The sequence below is a fragment of the Armigeres subalbatus genome, chromosome 2 (assembly GCF_024139115.2).
Source record: "Armigeres subalbatus isolate Guangzhou_Male chromosome 2, GZ_Asu_2, whole genome shotgun sequence".
In the NCBI taxonomy this organism is placed as follows: domain Eukaryota; kingdom Metazoa; phylum Arthropoda; class Insecta; order Diptera; family Culicidae; genus Armigeres; species Armigeres subalbatus.
In genome coordinates, this window is record NC_085140.1 from 288,980,776 (window position 1) to 288,994,693 (window position 13,918).

General features: G+C 40.7%; 1 protein-coding gene and 1 non-coding gene across 4 annotated transcripts in view; one reads left to right on the forward strand and one right to left on the reverse strand.

Moving 5' to 3' along the window:
• The window catches only part of LOC134212377 (protein Gawky-like), a 45,251-nt gene extending 31,680 nt beyond the window's left edge, over window positions 1-13,571 (reverse strand). For 2 of the 3 annotated variants that reach the window (XM_062690160.1, XM_062690159.1), the window contains exon 1: window positions 12,840-13,568. The gene's annotated coding sequence lies outside the window, so the exon portion shown is untranslated. Of the gene's footprint in view, window positions 1-12,839 lie in introns of all 3 variants that reach the window. The other variant, XM_062690158.1, reaches the window with a different exon arrangement.
• Window positions 2,881-2,955, forward strand: Trnat-agu (transfer RNA threonine (anticodon AGU)). The gene has a single exon. It is a non-coding gene; the product is annotated as a tRNA-Thr (tRNA).
• Window positions 13,572-13,918: the final 347 nt, after the last annotated feature.

Sequence of the window (13,918 nt, forward strand, 5' to 3'; positions counted from 1 at the left end):
TCTAAAATGCTATCAGAAAATAAGAAAAGCCAAAAACAAGCAAGAGACCAGTGAAACTCTCATAAGTACCATGGAGTTGGATATTGGGGATGGTATTCATTGGATCAGCCAGAAGCTAAGAATGTGACAATTGGTAGTTACACACCACGAGAAGGTATCTACCCGGCGTCACGAGAACGCGTAGTGACTTACAAGTTGTGTCACAAAATTATGTTGATAATTATCTTCTTCTTCTTATTGGCATTACATCCCAACACTGGGACAGAGCCGCCTCGCAGCTTAGTGTTCATTAAGCACTTCCACAGTTATTAACTGCAAGGTTTCTAAACCAGGTTACCATTTTTGCATTCATATATCATGAGGCTAGCACGATGATACTTTTATGCCCAGGGAAGTCGAGACAATTTCCAATCCGAAAATTGCCTAGACCAGCACCGGGAATCGAACCCCGAATTTGTAAATGCAGAATAATTAGAAGAGAACTTTAAAAAACATTAAGGTCGATACAATTATTTCTAGACCAACATTTGAAAAGGGCGTAACAGCCAAAATTGATTCCTTCTGATTCTTTGTCCACATATATAGCTTTATATGTAGACGAAGAATCAGAAAGAATAAATTTTGGCTGTTACGCCCTTTTCAAATATTGGTCTAGATTTAAAATCTATTTTGTTTTCTTCCCCCTCGGATTTTTTTGCCAAAAAATAATATTTTGAGGGGGCAACAAAATAAAATTCGGATAATTTTGAGGATTTTCAAAACATCCTTTAACAAATCCGAGGAGTTTTTTGATTTTTTTCATTCTAATATTTATTTTTTGATCTTTCGGAGACCAGTAGGACAAAAAGTAAATTAAATATTTGTAACGGCCTAAGTAAGAATTCATCATGGATCAGTGGATTTTTTTGCCACAGTCGGTCAATTTACCTTATATCGCTGAAAAGCATATTGCCGAAAAGATTTTTTAGGTATGGGTACTTTTAAGTTGTTAATGTTACAATGTTGAGTTATAAATTGATACATACGAAGTCATAAATAACGATAAATATAGTTACAAGCGAAGTTGTATAAAGGGTCTTTTTACTTCATATGAAATCATATAAACAAGAAAATTTATTCCGCATGTACGTATATGGCCTCCAAATTTGTGGACGGCCCCTTATATGATCTATTTTTTACCAAATAAGAATCCACCTTAACTGGATTGCAAATGATTTATATGAACAGAATTGTTGGCTGGACAACCACCCTCAGCATGGTCTTGCTTTGTAGCCGCGCGTCTTTCCGCACGGCTAAGGAGGCCCCCATTATTGTTGTTTAATATGAGCTCGAAGTTCTCTGTATAACAGCCAAACAATTATATAAAATAATTGATTCCTAGACGGTGAACTATTTGCACTCACAAAGCTTATAAATCTTTGATGGGAAAATTTGTTAAAAAAATATAAAGTAATTAAAATAATTAGGAAATTTAAAAAAATACGATTTGACCCGTTATTAAACAATGATTTAATAACAAATTTAAATAAAGTTTTTAAAATTTTGGACATGACGTGGCTATCGGAGAAAAAAAAAATTGAACATCCAATAAAACCATTGTCTCTTATCCCAAAATTCATAAATTTTAAAATAATATTTTAAAATAATTTCTAAAAGACAGACTTTAGTATTAAAGATAATTAAAAATGGGTGGCCAAATATTATCGAGTTAAAAAAAAACTTTCGAATATAAGGGAACTATTCCATTTTCCATCTCACATCTCACACACAGCAAATAATTATGAAAATTCAACGACGTGTAAAATTGCAGCTTATCCCATCAAACGAATTAACATTCGATATTCAATTAAATTTGACTGAATTTTACAAGCAAGCACAGTTTAGATTTATTTCGATTTAAAAGAATAGTTAGAACGATTGAATGTTACGTTTATTTACATGCTCCAAATATGTGCATGAAAATACATTTAAAATCACAACATATTTTTATCTGTGCAGCACCAATCTTGCCGTTTCTTTTTGCTAACATGCGTGTTCACTGCTGAAAAAAATCACAAAAATATTTAGGAAGGGCCTCAAGCGGAATTTTTGCTAGAATGCATCGACGATCTCCTGTTGACATAAATCGGAAATAACCCCACGATTTTCACAACACGCATAATTTCCAAAATTAATATATTGCTACCAGATTTACATTTGATTTGACGGATAATAATAGTAGGTACAAATGATTTTTATTTTTAACTTTTTTATAGACAATGCAAAAATAGTGACTTTAGTGACCATTTTCCGCAAAATAGTGACTTTTGGATGCAAATAGTGACTTTTTAGTGACTAGACTCAAAATAGTGACCAAGTCACTAAAAAGTGACTCGCTACCAGGCCTGCATACATTGTTGTAGAGAACAGATTGTCCTGACAAAGAAGAAGTTGTAGAATGATGAGAGTATTACACTGTCGATATACACGTGATTTTCTCATGTACTTAGGAATACTTAGGAACATCTGGCTTCTGGCTTCAGCAAATCAATAAAATGTAATTGTACGGAAGGAGAATCGATATCATCGTATCAGTTTTGATAATGTCTATGTGTTCAAGTTCGAGCCATCTCAGATCACCTTAGATTCCGGGCCCCTAGTTCTGAAATAACATTGATAGGAGAATATTCGACAAAGAAAATACATATTGTGAATCGCATAATATACGGCAGACTTACGTGGGCTCGTTACCTGATGCAAATGCGAAAACAAATTCCCCTTGGTTAGATATGTGCGCTGACATTTTTGCATATATGTACTGAATGAGATCGAGATTCCCAAATTGGAAGCATAGTCAAATCACTCGCAATCCAATAGGTAGGTTGCGAAGGCCGACGGAGGTTTTTCGTAGCTTAGTTGGTTAAAAGCACCAGTCTAGTGTACTGAGGGTCGTGGGTTCGAGTCCCATCGAAGGAAAGTGGTTACATTTTACTGAAATACAAGGATGCTATCGATCATTTAGTAATTTGCGTTTGATCATTTAGTAGTTTATCAATAACTCATTCCAGAAGCTGAATTTCAAAATGTGTTGTATGGTGGACTTCTAGCGTTAAGGTTTTTCTGCAACTCTGCCTTATGATTTGTTGTTTGGATTCCACTAGTAACGGAGTTATAGCTATGGTTTCAGTAACTTAGACTAAATGATAACAAAATTCCAATCATTTAGTTTAAATTACTGTAACTAGCGCTCTAACTCCGTTATAAGTGAATTCCAACAACGAACCATTAGGCAGAGTTGTAGAAAAACCTTCGCACTAGAAGTTCACCACATTTTGAAATTCAGCTTCTGGAATAAGTTATTGATAAACTACTAAATGATCGATAACATCCTTGCTGAAATACATTTTTCAAATCAAAGTCTTCCATATAATTCATATGAGTTTTCAGAACATAGTAAATAAATCCTAACGTAAGTAAAATTTTTTTCATGAATTAATTTGAATAGCGCAGAACAGCATGAAAGTTTTTGATTGCAGTACTCAAAATAATTCATAAAAAATGTTACTTAGGTCCTTTTGAAAAGTTAAGCGAAAAATGTCCAAGTCGGGTGGTCAATACCCGGAGAATAGGCAATTAGCTTTCATTAAACTGAATGTACAACATGTTTTCTCCCTTTCTCGTACAACAAAGATAGAAGGCCCGGAGACCCATAGTATTAAATATCGATCGACTCAGCCCAACGATTAATCGATTCAATAATCGAGAGGAATCGAGAGTAATCGATTAGTAACTAATCGCTTTATCAGGATTTCACGAATTAGTCGCTTTATCAGGATGTCGCAAATTAATTGATTACTTCGATTAATCGATTCAATAATCGATAAAAATCGAAAGTGATCGATGGGACGTACTGGAGTGTTCGACTAATATCTTCACACACTTTTGCACACCATCTATCGTTGCTTTGTTCAGTCTCGTAAGCTTCCCGAGAAAGCTATTCTCGTTCATGATTTTCGATACTATCCTATGCCGCCTTGAAGTCGATAAACAGAAGGTGCATTGGGACCTGATGTACACGGCTTTTTTTTTGAGGATTTGCCGTACAGTAAAGATCTGATCCGTCGTTGAGCGGCCGTCGACGAAGCCGGCTTGATAACTTCCCACAAACTCATTTACTGTTGTGATAGACGACGGAAAATTATTATTTTATTCTTTAGTTGGAATTCAAAAGTAATTAATAGTATCTAATGGATCAGAATAACCTTTTGCAGGCATTGATTATTGTGGAAAATTTGATAACCTAACTAATCCTACACTACTATTTATAAAATTTGATAACCTAGATTGAAACTAGCGCCCTAATCCTGATCCGAATGCATGCAACGGACCCTAAACTTTTCTTTACACTCACCAAAGCGCTCATGTAAGGTTTTTATTCCGGCCAGACGGTGGACCTCAGATGTTCTCGTTCTGGGAGGGGTGTTGAGTATCATCAAATTTGGGGTGGTGGGTTTTAGCGCAGCTCTCCCAGACCGGCATGCCGTATTCGATCATAGGGAGGATGATTAGCTTGTAGACTGCAAGCTTATTTTACAGGGACAATGACGACCGACGGTTGATTAAAGGGTACCGTGACCTGCCCTAATTCCGCGCATCTCCTAATACCGTGGTTTTCATAAAAAGTCAGAACCTGGCTATCATGGACATAATGTGATGTTATGTTTGAACATTTCACCAAATAATACGATGTCCATGATAGCCAGGTTCTGATTTTGATGAAAACCACGATATTAGGCGATGCGCGAAGATAAAACGGTAACAACCACAATGGATTTCAACAGAACGTTACACTTTGTCACCGTCTGGTCAACCTGTTGCCTGAAAATAAGCTTGATGTCGAGGGTCAAGCCAAGGTAGTCGGCTTCATTGGCCCATTCCACAGTCGTGCCATTGAGGATGATTTTACAGTCCCCAGGCGGAACATATTTAGGGGATTTATAGTGGGTGAAAATCATGACCTGGGTCTTCGCCGCGTTGATACAAATATTCCAGCTCGTAAGGTACTCTGTCAGGACATCCAGGCCTCGTTGGAGTTTTGACTAACGCTCTGATCGCTCTACCGTTGTAGACGATAAACGTATCATCTGCGAACAGAGACAGAATGGCGCCTTCTTGAGGTTCTGGCATATCGGAGGTGAACAGATTAAAAAACAGGGGTTCGAGGATATTGCCCTGAGGTATGCCTGCGACGATGTTGTGCGCATTGCAGCTCGCTCCGCTGATTGAGACCCGGAATGTCCTTGCCGACAGATAATTTTTGATGATTTTCACCAGGTAGCTGGGAAGATTGTTCCGTCAGAGGACGTTGGTAACTCTAGTCAGTTGATGAACGGTTGACTGACCGCGTCGGAATCTAAACTATTCTTCCAGCAAGATGTTGAGATTTTCGGCAGACTCAAGTAACCGGTGATGGATAGCTTGGATAATCCTGAGGGAAGACTGATGGGACGATAACTTTTGGGGAAGAAGGATCCTTCCCAGGCTTCCGAATGGGGATGATCGCTGACTTCAAGAACGATGAAAAGTAGCTGAGCCGGAGACACTGATTAAAGATCAGCGAAAGGTGCTCGAAGAACGGAGCACTCATATGTTTGAGTTCGAGATTCAGGATGTTGTCGAAGCCTGAGGCCTTAATGATTTTTGATGATTTGATATACTGCCGTTCTACGCATAATTGTCCCATGTTACCTTTGATGAAAAAATCCAAACTCCGAGTCAATTTGTCCCACCAATTTAAGAATCGATTCGATCTTGAAATTTAACAAATATTTTTGGGATGTTATGAGCGTAGGCAACACTTTTCCAGGACATAAAATGAATCCATACTTATTTAAATGGTTTTCAGCTTCTATTATCATCAGACAACAACTTCATTTTTTCAGTGGGACAAATTGACTCGAGTTTGAGATTTTTCATCAAGGGTAACATGGGACAATTATGCGTAGAAGGGCAGTATAGGCCGTCAATTCGCCAGCTGTGATCTACAACTACTCCGAGAAGTCATTGAGAATAAGATGGATGTTGTTAGCATGCTCTCTAACGGCTGCTGTGGATTGATGATGTTCTGTCCAAGATTGTATGAGTTGACGAAGTGACGACCTTCTCTGCAGGAGTTATCAAGCGATCCTTAGAGCCATTATTGTCTAGTGCGATCAAAGATGGAATGGGTCAAGGCTTGGATTTAAAAATTTTGGTCATTTTCCAGAACGGTTTTGCATAGTCTGGGAGAGTGCGGATCTCATTTGAGAAATCATTATTTTTAAGGTCCACAATTCTGGCTTTGATAATTTTTGTGATTACTCGAGGCCAGCCAGTATTTTAACAAATTCCATTCGTGACGAAAAAGATCATAGTTGACATAAATCGGAAATAACCCCACGATTTTCACAACACACTTGGAACTTTTTTGTTGCATATTTTCCAAAATTAATATATTGCTACCAGATTTACATTTGATTTGACGGATAATAATAGTAGGTACAAATGATTTTTATTTTTAACTTTTTTTATAGGCAATGCGAAAATAGTGACTTTAGTGACCATTTTCCGCAAAATAGTGACTTTAGTGACTTTTGGATGCAAATAGTGACTTTTTAGTGACTAGACTCAAAATAGTGACCAAGTCACTAAAAAGTGACTCGCTACCAGACCTGCATACATTGTTGTAGAGAACAGATTGTCCTGACAAAGAAGAAGTTGTAAAATGATGAGAGTATTATACTGTTGATATTCACGTCATTTTCTCATGTACTTAGAAATACTTAGGAACATCTGGCTTCTGGCTTCAGCAAATCAATAAAATGTAATTGTACGGAAGGAGAATCGATATCATCGTATCAGTATTGATAATGTCTATGCGTTCAAGTTCGAGCCATCTCAGATCACCTAAGATTCCGGGCCCCCTAGTTCTGTAATAGCATTGATAGGAGAATATCCTATCTGGTCTAGAATATCCTGGCCTTGATAATTTTTGTGATTCGATTTCAGCGTGCTTCAAGCTCAAGCAGTCCTGTACGTTGAAACTGCCTGCGAGTGACATTCCGCAATCGAATCAAATCTTTGGTGAATGTATCGATTGTTAGGGTGTTACTTACCTACCTGTCGGTACATGTTGTTCCCGGGCCACCGAGATCGCCTCCTCGATGGAACGTAGCTGCCGATCGATTGCTTCAGGCGTTTCCGGCCGCGCCTCGTAGTCGACGTTGTTGTCCACGCACCTTTGGAACCGGCCCCAGTCGACTCGATGATAGTTTCGCCGGGACAGCTGATGACGATTAACCGAGGAGCCCACTTCCACCATCACCGGGTAGTGATCCGAGCTGAGCCCCTGGTAGACGACCGGCTGCGAGATGTGGTCGTTCATGTTGGTTATGTATAGGTCGAGTGCTGCGTGGACACCGGACCGACTCAGCCGAGTGGGGGAATCCGGGCTCAGGATCGTGTAGTGGCCTTCCTATATGTCGTCGCAGATGGTGCCATTTCGATTACCGCGACTGTTGCCCCAGGCTTGGTGATTGGCATTCAGGTCTCCGGCAATGATATACTGACCTTGTCTCCCGGATAGCTTGTAGATGTCCCTCCGAAAGGGCGGCCGATGAGCCATCGCCGACTTTGGCTTGGGCAGTACGCCGCGATGAGCGCGATTGTGCCGACAGAAGTGGTGATTTCTACACCGACGGCCTCGATGGCACTAAGCTGGACACTCAGCCGAGTGGGGGAATCCGGGCTCAGGATCGTGTAGTGGCCTTCCTCCATGTCGTCGCTCCAGATGGTGCCATTTCGATTACCGCGACTGTTGCCCCAGGCTTGGTGCTTGGCATTCAGGTCTCCGGCAATGATATACTGACCTTGCCTCCGCGTTAGCTTGACGATGTCCCTCCGAAGGGCGGCCGATGAGCCATCGCCGACTTTGGCTTGGGTTGGGCAGTACGCCGCGATGAGCGCGATTGTGCCGACAGAAGTGGTGATTTCGACACCGATGGCCTCGATGACACTGAGCTGGAAGCTTGGATGCAGACAACAATTGATGTTGTAGCGAAAAGCGATGGCCACACCACCTCTCCTGGTCGGCCGGTCGAGTCGCATGACGAGGAAGTCCGGGATGTTGACGTTCACCTCCGGTTTTAGGTGAGTTTCGGTGATGAACGCCACGTCTATTTCCTACTCCTCAAGGAAATCCTTTAGCTCAATAGCGAGCAAGCGTTCCAGTTGACCAGGCCAGCAGCCATTTTTCAATGATGAACATGCCAAGAGTGAAGACCTTGTCGAACTGGGTTTTGCGAACACGCAGCCAAGTGTCGAGCTGGGAGAAGATTTGCATCAGCTGCTCCGGGGTGTAGAGCGGAATAGATTCTTCCGGTGGGACAGTTTAATTCTCCGGCTGCCGACTGAATGCAGGAGGAGAAAGCGGGGACCATTCGCTGGTGGTAGGGCTTGAATCGATGCTGCTGCTGCGGCCAGTCGCTTGTGCGGCTGTAACGGTGGAAGTACTGGTACCGCTCGTCGGGGAGCTTCGATAGCAGGAAGGTTCACCTCGGAACACGGTTCCTTTTCGTATGTTTAGTTGATGCTTTCCTTTGGATGTCCAGGAACTCTGCGCGTTTCGGAAAGCTTTTCGTAGTGGCCCGATGTTTTTCGCCACAGTTGGCGCACTTTAGATCGGCCACCTCCATCTTGTCGCACTCATCCGTCGGGTGCAGTTCGCCACACTTGTTGCAGCGCGCGGTCATGTGGCAATTTCGGGTGCCATGACCGAAGTTGAAACATTTCGTGCACTGCGTCACGTCACGATGCACGGGCCGGTATCGGTCATAGCCGACGACGGTGTAGTTTATTACTCCGATCAGCTTCAGGTCCTTGAAGGAGATGGAGCCATGCTCCAGATGGACCAGCTTACTTACTTGATACTTGATGGGCTACAGCTCTTCGATGAACCTACGCCGAATGGAGTATCCTTCTCCACTGGACTCGATCCTGGGCCAATCGCTTCCAGTCGCCCTGAACATTGAGCGCCCTCAGATCCTCTTCAACTGCAAAAAGCCATCGTGTACGCGGCCTTCCACGAAGCCTGCGGCCTCTTCCGGGTTCTCTACTAAATATTATCTTCGCTTGACGTTCTTCTGGCATACGAACAACGTGACCAGCCCACCGTAGTCTGCCGTGTTGTATAAGCTTAATAATATCCAGCCCTTTATACACCTGATACAATTCGTGATTCATGCGACGCCGCCAGATACCGTTCTCCTGTTTACCGCCAGTAGATGGACCAGCTACCCGACTAGAAAAGCATAACAAAAACTCAACACAATTTTGCGATATTTATAACATATTTTGATACAATTTTGTTCTTAGTAGCCATTATCCTTCAAATGCTGTAACAGGATTTTATCATAATAAGGTTTTTAAAAATGCTCAACACCGAATTGCCCAACAGTAGGCAATTAAAATAGACGTAGCGTAGTAAAATAGACGTAGATGTAGAAGTCTTCAGCCATAGGTATCACAACGCTGATATAATTTGAAAAGATTTTCTTATTTGTAATGTTGTTAGTTTCATGTTCTTGAAAAATATTCTCTTTCAGACAAAAACTAATATTTCTGATTGTTGATCACAGTCTGGAGTCATGTCTATTAGGGAGACTTTCAGCCCGAGAAATTTGAAAGTTTTTGGTTTCAAGTAGTGTGATTTTTGATGAAAATTTAGATATTTTAATAACATCCTGCACCATGTTTCAAACAAATTTTGTTATAAAAATTTAGTATAACATAATAACATATGTTGATATAATTTTGATATGACTTTCTGGTCGTGTAAAGCTGATCTCGGTACTTTCTGGCCTTGTCGTGGAGAGCGATTTTGTGCACGGCGATAGGCTTGAGTTCACTGCTTTTTCGGTGATAAGCTCATGAGTGTAAAACTCATACTTGTGAACCTGTAGGAACTCCACGATAGATTTTGGTGATGTGGATTGGCATGCATCACCTTTACTCCCTCACTGCAAAGCCGGAACGTGCACTTGAGGCCCTTTGCAATGAGCTGGCGGATTTTCGGCGGCATATCCGGTGGATCGCCCTTAACGAAAACATGCAGGCACTTCTCCACCCGCTCAGTTTGCACCTGCGACAGCTGCGATTGCTGCTTCATTCTCTTTTTCGGCGGATTGCTGGCGTCTTCAAGCGGAAACGGCGAGAACACATTGCTCTGCAAAAGCTGCTTGGAGGGGTTACCCGCGCCTCCAAGAGCAGCGTGCTTAGGCACTTTTCCTGCGACCGAATCGGCCACCGGGTCTCCCATGACGGGTCCGGGAGAAAATAACGCCAACGCGACGAAGCGAAAACATAAACAGCGAGCGAACGAGAAAAAAACACTTGGAAAAATGCGTGAGCAAAAAGCACGTCCGTACTGGAATCTCGAACTGGAATGCTCGATTCTTAATTTGGTACACGCAACAAAATGTTGCGGTCGAAATTACCATTCCGAGGGTCATTTTAAGAATATGCACCGACGATTTTCAGCAGACAACAAAGCCGTTTGATTTTCCCATGCGCGCAGTAAAAATCAACTGTGGTCCTGGTGGACTGTTGTTCAATGAACTGAATCAGTGGTGAATTTGTCCGAATGTGTGGTTAATTTAACTGAAAATTTGTGGTTGTTTTAAAAACATGGCGTAGTCTACAAAATAGTAACCGTTACCATGGAATTTTTTTCTGTGTAGGCTCTGTGTGCCGTGATATACTGTGGTATTTTGCTGAACAGAATCTATTTTTATAAATGCGACCTTCGACGACTGACAAGGGCTTGGTGGAGGGACTGGGAATCCAACCCATGACCGTCGCGCATTTAAGGCGAACGTGTAGCCCACTACGCCACGTGACCCCCTCCCCCAGCGGAAGATGATCAGCGATATCACTTTTAGGCGACATTTGGGTCTGTTCAAATATTACGTAACGCGAAAAACGTTGTTTTTAAGAACCCCCACCCCTCGTAACAATCTGTAACAAAATTTAGAACTACCCCACCCCTATGCGTAACGTGTAACAAATACATTTTTTTTGAAAAATTCTTGTTTTTGGTAGAATTTGAAACACGATACAATAAATTATTATTTATTATGTGTTTTATGCTATTTTGACGACAATAACTATTTTTTGAAAAATTTAAATATTTTTTCTCAATTGTTACGCGTAACAATTTTTCGAAGGACCCCCACCCCCTATATTTTGCGTAACAAATCGTAACAAAAATAAAACAACCCCCACCCCCTATTGCGTTACGTAATATTTGAACAGACCCTAGGATCGCTCGAAAGTTCTCACAATTGCTCTATTTTTATAGAGCTGTCTGAGATCCCAAAATGGCCAAACCTTTTTTCGATTCATTTCTAGCTAGCTCATCATCAATCTTGTTTCTTGCTAGATTCGTGTGACCAGTTATCCAATATAGGTAACCTCTATTGCGTATGGATAGGTTTATCAAAGCAGGAATGTATGCCCATACTAGCTTTAAATTACAGGTGTAAATATGAGGCGACAGAAGAGCCGCTTGACTGTCAGTGTAAATACTTCCTACTTGTCATATAAGACGAGTTTGTACAATTCCATTTAATTCCACTACTGTATTGTACTTTTGACAGATACGTATGTCGACCTCAACAGTAAGGCCGTCTTCAGTGTCTCGTAAATACTTTGCTTTCTTTTTTTAGGCATAATAACGCACATTCTAATATTGCATATACACAGGATTTTGTTTTTACACGATTTTTTTTGCTCGTATTTTTGATCGTGTGACTTCAATTTGCCACCAAACTCTTCGCAACATGTTTTAAAAAATCCGGAATAAATCAAAGAAAAATCACATGGTAATTGATATACGTTAAACATATAGGAAGAGTGGAAAATTGAGAAAATGTAAATCGCGTACAAACAAAATCCAATATATTCCGCTAAAATGCTGTGGACCATTGTCCTACACCAGAGATTATTGTTCTATTGCCATAGATTCCGGACCGGACCCCTTCCATTATTCAATTTGAAACGATCTGTGTAGAGCTTTATGTCATCAATCGGTCCACATTCTTCCCAACTCGACGGGAATGAATGAACATATCATACTGTAATTGATTACCATTTTCTATCCAGTCATTACAATAAAAATTACCCATTTTTCGCCTGTTTTCGTGTAACAGATCCAATTGATTGTCAAATTGTACCGGATGTTCCTCAATACTGTAACTGTGAACATCCTTAAACATGAATTGAAATGAATTAATTTTCGAACAAAACATCACAAGTTAGTCAAAAAGGGGTTTTACAGAACACCGATTATGTGAAGTTAATCAGATAGAATAAGTTTGAACCGTATTCATAATAAACTTTAATTGTAATTTATTAATCATACGATAACCTATATTGGTTACACCCTCATCATATTAAAGCCTAATTAATGCAAATACAACTAAGTTGTTTTTAGCCCTCCTATTTATATTTCAAAAAATCCTAAAATTTGAAATATTTTTTAATACATAAAACTACTACCTTTTTACAATATGAATTATTTTTTCACGGTGCCTATGGATTGTACAGTAATGTTTTCCTGTTGTCGGTCGAAATCAAAATATTGAGGAGTAATCAAAATTGGCTTATGCATTGGTATTTGTAGCCGCAGACGTATACAATAAAATTATCATTGTACACCCACACTGTTGGAAAACACACTGGTAGTAGTACTGAAACCATTTTCTGCTAACTCTACCCAGTTGGAAAGAGAAAAGATTGAAACTCAGCCAAAAACGACCTCTTACCTCTTCCCAATCGAGATCCTTTGGGACGTGTCCAGTCCTTTCCGGAACGGGACAAGCAAATTCAAATTTTATCGAAGACCAAGATATGCGTCCTGATAATGCCAGTGCTTTATCCTTGCACCCGTTTGTCGATGATGTACTGTTGTCCAATATAAGTGGCAAAGAGCTGCCGCCGAGGTGGTTAACTGATTGAGACTCTGGTGTAGGGTGCCACGAAAAACTGCTTTTCCCTGATGGAAACCAGAAACGGTACCAGACGCACTTTGCACTTCTTCCACTGGTGGTAGCTCAGCCAGAATTTAATCCGCTACGCATTTTGATTTTTGCACTGTGCGAAAACCTGATTTTCGCCTTGGAAGCAAAACTGGTTCAGTTCACATATTTCTGCTGACCACCATTACTATTTTATCACAAATCAAAGGACATCTCGTTTTTTCACTTTTTCGACACGCAGCAGAACCAGACAATTTTCGCTTCACCCAGTAAAACTTTCTTCAACACACAATACTTTTTGCACAATCCATTCACTAGATTCTCTAACGAATTCCGATCGGAATGGATCCTCGATTATTGCGTCGAATATTTTTTTCCCGTTGGAATACTCAAATTCAGCTAAAAATCACTTTTTCACTTGCCCCGAAGCTGGAAATGCAGTGCAGAACCGCGTACAAGAATCTCGCTCGACTGACGACGACTACAATTTTCCACCTGCAAGAGCAATCAGAGCTCCAGGGAAGTTATATCTCACACACACACGGGGGACTTTCGTATTCGCACGTCTGATCACGGCTTTCCACAACGGGTGATGGTTGCTCGATTCCACTTGGTTGTCTTGTAAATAACACCTAAAACGACCAGGAGACTGAAGCGGCTGTCATATTTATGAACCATTGCATCATGACCTGAACGCACAGCTGAATAAGCCATTTTATAGAAAGCTCAAATGACAGGAGACCAAATACTAATATTTACACTTTACAAGGAACATTTGCGAAAATGAAATGGAATGATGATGATGATGACGAAATGATGATGGTTTACATGCAAATTTACCAAAACAAAGACCGAGCCCTCCACTC